The sequence below is a fragment of the Muntiacus reevesi genome, chromosome 1, assembly GCF_963930625.1.
Source record: "Muntiacus reevesi chromosome 1, mMunRee1.1, whole genome shotgun sequence".
Taxonomy (NCBI): domain Eukaryota; kingdom Metazoa; phylum Chordata; class Mammalia; order Artiodactyla; family Cervidae; genus Muntiacus; species Muntiacus reevesi.
This window is the reverse complement of record NC_089249.1, coordinates 69185463-69190855: the sequence shown is the minus strand read 5'-3', so window position 1 is coordinate 69190855 and position 5393 is coordinate 69185463.

Sequence of the window (5393 nt, the reverse complement as noted above, 5' to 3'; positions counted from 1 at the left end):
TTTGCAGCCAAACATGGAGAAACCCTAAACAGTCAGGGAAAAAAAAAAAAAAAAAATGGACTGGGAGCTGACTGTGGCTTGGATCATGAACTTCTTATTGCCAAATTCAGATTTTAATTGAACAAAGTAGGGAAAACCACTAGGTCATTCAGGTATGACCTAAATAAAATTCTTTATGATTGTACAGTGGAAATGACAAACAGATTCAAGAGATTAGATCTGATAGACAGAGTGCCTGAAGAACTATGGACAAGGGTTCATGACATTGTACAGGAAGCAGTGATCAAGACCATCCCCAAGAAAAAGAAATGCAAGAAGGCAAAGTGGTAGTGTGAGGAAGCTTTACAGATAGCTTAGGAAATAAGAGAAGTGAGAGGCAAAGGACAAAAGGAAAGATATAGTCATACAACTGCAGAGTTTCAAGGAATAACAAGGAGAGGTAATAAAGCCTTCCTCAGTGAACAAAGCAAAGAAATAGAGGAAAACAATAGAATGGGAAAGACTAGAGATCTCTTAAAGAAAATTAGGCATACCAAGGGAATATTTCATGAAAAGATTGGCACAATAAAAAACAGAAATGATATGAACCTAACAGAAGCAGGAGATATTAAGAAGAGGTGGCAAGAATACACAGAAGAACTATACAAAAAAGATCTACATGACCCAGATATCCACCATGGTGTGATCACTCACCTAGAGCCAGATATCCTGGAGTCCAAAGTCAAGTGGTCCTTAGGAAGCATGACTCTGAACAAACCTAGTGGAGATGATGGAATTCCAGGTGAGCTATTTCAAATCCTTAAAGATGATGCTGTGAAAGTGCTGCACTCAAAACCCAGCAGTGGCCACAAGACTGGAAAAGTTCAGTTTTCATTCCAGTCCCAAAGAAAGGTAGCACCAAAGGATGTTCAAACTATAGAACAATTGCACTCATTTCACATGCTAGCAAAGTAATGTTCAAAATTCTTCAACCTAGGCTTCAACAGTATGTGGACTGATAGCTTCCAGATGTTCTAGCTGGATTTAGAAAAGACAGAGGAACCAGAGATGAAATTACAAATCAAAAAAGCAAGAGAGTTCCAGAAAAGCATGAACTTCTGCTTCATTAACTACACTAAGGCTTTTAACTATATGGATCACAACAAACTGTGGAAAATTCTTCGAGAGATGGGAATCCCCAACCACCGCAACAGCTAGAATCGGACATGGAAGAAATGACTGGTTCCAAACTGGGAAAGGAGAACATCAAGTTTGTATATAGTCACCCTGCTTATTTAACTTACATGCAGAGCACTTCATGCGAAATGCCAGGCTGGATAAAGCGCAAGCTGGAATCAAGATTACCGGGAGAAATACCAATAACCTCAGCGATGCATATAATACCACCCTTAATGCAGAAAGTGAAGAGGAACTAAAGAGTCTTTTGATGAAAGTGAAAGAAAGTGAAAAGGCTGTCTTCAAACTCAATTCAAAAAATGAAGATCATGGCATCTGGTCCCATCACTTCATGGCAAATAGATGGAAACAGTGGAAGCAGTAACAGACTTTATTTTTGGGTGCTCCAAAATCACTGCAGACAGTGACTGTAGCCATGAAATTAAAAGATGTTTACTCCTTGGGACAAAAGCTATGACAAACATAGACAGAATTTTCAAAAGCAGAGACATTACTTTGTGGACAAAGGTCCAGATAATCAAAGCTATGTTTTTCCCAGTAGTCATATGAGAGTTGGAACATAAAGAAGGCTGAGCACTAAAGAATTGATGCTTTTGAACTGTGGTGTTGGAGAAGACTCTTGCTGATCCCTTGGACTGCAAGGAGATCAAAGCAGTCAATATTGAAGGAAATCAACCCTGAATATTCACTGGAAGGACTGATGTTGAAGCTAAAGCTCCAATATTTTGACTACCTGATGCGAAGAGCTGACTCACTGGAAAAGACCCTGATTCTGAGAAAGATGGAAGGCAGGAGGAGAAGGGGATGAAAGAGGATGAGATAGTTTAATGGCATCACTGTCTCAATGGACATGAGTTTGAACAAGCTGCAGGAGATGGTGAATGGCAGAGAAGCCTGGTGTGCTGCAGTGCATGTAGTCGCAAAGAGTTGGCCACGACTGAGTGACTAAACAACAAAAACAACTGACTTTATTATCCTCCCAATCAAGAAATCAATTTTAACATCACCCCATTAACCAATCCACACACCCCATTCAAACTTTACTAACTATCCAAACAAGGTCTTTTTTCTGTTTGTTACAGAATCCTCTGTTTGCATGTGTCTGTGCCTGGTTTAATTGCCATGTCTTATTAAGCTCCTTTAATCTGAACAGTTACTCTTTTTCTCTTCTCATGTCTTTGACAATCTTAGAGTTCAGCCTTTTTATTTTATAAAATGATTTTATTTTATAAGGTGATGTGTTTTATAAGAATCTAGCCTATCTGACATTTTCACATGGCCAATTCTATGGAAAACCATAGAACTAATGTGGGCTGTTCTCTTGTGGTGTCCAAGATAATGCACCCTAAAAATGTCCGTACTCCAAATCCTTGTGAGACTGTAACTTTACATGGTACTTTTCATACGTGTAGGAGACATTTGGAACCCTGAGCCCTTGCTTCAGTAGGTGCATCAACTCAATCAATCACAGGCAATAATTTGACTAGGTATATCATTGCATTCCATGAATGATTAGCATCCTATTTACCATGTCTAGAAAGTTAGCACTGAATTCAAGTCCAAGGATGTGACCAAATTGATCTCAAAATTCTATCTTTGAGCTACTGTTTCCAAGAACAACCTTAGTTTCAATTTCTGATCCAATGAGGGTTCAGTTAGGAGGTAAGTATAACAAATAATTTTTAAAGTAAGCATGTAATGTGAAAACCTGTTAAATAAATTTAAAAACTCTTCACAAGGTATATTTAGAGATAAGAAAAAGTAAACAAAATTATCACTGAACTAGAAACTTCAGGAAGCAGCTACCAACCCTAGGAGGACAAGGGGATATGTCTGAGATGACTAAACTGAACAACTTAAAGGAGGAGGGTGGGGAACTTTAACTGTGGTTACAAGGAACACTGCTCACCTGGTGTTAGTGTCTCTGGGTTCCACGGAGGGACCCTTTGGGCTCAGACCAAGGTCTCGGAGAAGCAAGCAAGTCTGTCTCATAAATCTATCATGGATTCTGAGATGCCCCTCCACTTTAACAGCATGCTTGATATGTTGGCCACAGAATGTTCTGTGACTTGACTTTGTCTACCAATCATGTGTAAAAAGAACAGCTAAACTGCAGAATACTCTCTTCTAATCAACAATAGAAAAATGATTACAAATGTGCTGAGTTTTATGTGATGTGTGAGCTTTTGAAGATGATTGCTGTCATATCCAGCTAAAAATAGAGGTTTACTGTTATGTGTGCTTCATATTCTTAAGAAAGAAAACAAACTGCTTGCTTACTCCATAACTGCCCTTCAAGGCCAAAAGTTGTTTTGCTTTTCTCATCTACTTCAGTATTTTTTTTAAATCATCATTATAAACATCGGTTATTTATTTAAGTGATGCAAGTGGCAAGACAGCAGGAGTGATCGTCCTAAGTGCTAACCAGAATATACCACTGTCACTCCACTGCTAGCAGCATAGTCCAAGCCACAAGCATCTCTCATATGAATTAATAGCTTAGCCTCCTAAATGTTCACCATTTCTACCCACTTCTAGTGACCTTTTCAATCAGTTCTCTCTCTCTTTCTTAATTAGGGTATAGTTGCTTTACAATGTTGAGAATATACAATGAAGTGAATCAGCTACATGCATACATATATCCACTCCCACTTGGATTTCCCTCCTATCCTCTCCCCATCCACCTAGGCCTCCACAGAACACCAAGCTGAGTTCCCTTTGCATATCCTAGGCTCCCTCTAGCTATCTGTTTTACACGTGATAGTGTATATATGCCAATCCCAATATCCCAATTCATTCCCCCATGCCTGATGTCTATGCATCAGTTCTCTACATCTGTGCCTCTATTCTTGCCCCACAGATAGATTCATCTGTACCATTTCTCTAGACTCCACTTACATGTGTTAGTATGCAATATTTATTTTTCTCTTTCTGACTTACTGCACTCCGTGTGACAGGTCAGTCTGCTCTTAACACGGTCACCAGGACGATCAGGCTGTGTTAAAAGCTAGGTCAATGTGTGGTCATTTCTCTGCTAAAAGCATACTGTTGGGTTCCTATTATATTGAAAAAAAGGCAAAGCTGGGTAACAGCCTTCAAGGTCTCATGAGACATACAGATTTCCCCTCCACTCCCGGGCCCACTGATTGCTACTTTCTGACCTCAGCTTCAGCTCCTCTCTTTTCACTCATTCTGTGTTAGCCACGCTAACCTCCTTGCTGCACATTGTCCACAGAGGCAGGCATGCTAGAACCACAGAGACATGCCCTTGAAATCTTCATGGATTTCCTCCACATCATCCTTCAGAATTTTATGCAGATATCTTTTCCTTGAAAGAAAAGTTATGACAAACCTAGACAGTGTATTAAAAAGCAGAGATAACACTTTGTCAGAAAAGGTTTGTATAGTCAAATATATGGTTTTTCCAGTAGTCATGTATGGATGTGAGAGTTGGACCATAAAGAAGGCTAAGTGTGGAAGAACTGATGCTGGAGAAGACTCTTGAGAGTCCCGTGGAATGCAAGGAGATCAAACCAGTCAATCTTAAAGGACATCAACCCTGAATATTCATAGGAAGGACTAACGCTGAAGCTGAAGCTCCAATACTTTGTCCACCTGATGCGAAGGGCTGGCTTATTGGAAAAGACCCTGATGCTGGGAAAGATTGAGGGCTAGAAAAGGGGGTGACAGAGCATGAGATGGTTGGATGGCAACATCAACACAATGGACATGAGTTTGAGCAAGTTCTGGGTGACAGTGAAGGAGAGGGAAGCCTGGCATGATGAAGTTCATGAGGTTACAGAGTTGGATATGACTTAGCAACTGAACGACAACAATCTTTTTTTAATAAGACTTTCTCCATGATTCTAATTAAAATTTTAATACAGAGACAGACGTTCTGTTCTTACCGCCTTCCTGCTTTATTATCTTATTCCTCCCACTAAGATATGAGTTCCATAAGGGCAGGGATTTCCATCTCTCTCTCTCTCTCTCTCTTTTTTTTTTCCATCACTGAATTCCCAGCATCTTCCAGATACTTGCCTCATAGTAAGACATTAGCAAATATTTAAAAGTTAATAATTATATGAGCAAATGATAGACAATAAACCTAGATTTTATATCTAATTATTGACTGGTTGGAAGCAAGCCTCTTCCATCTTCCTCTCTCTTTAATATTAAGTCATAACAGGTGATGCTGATGAAATTTACCTCTTAGG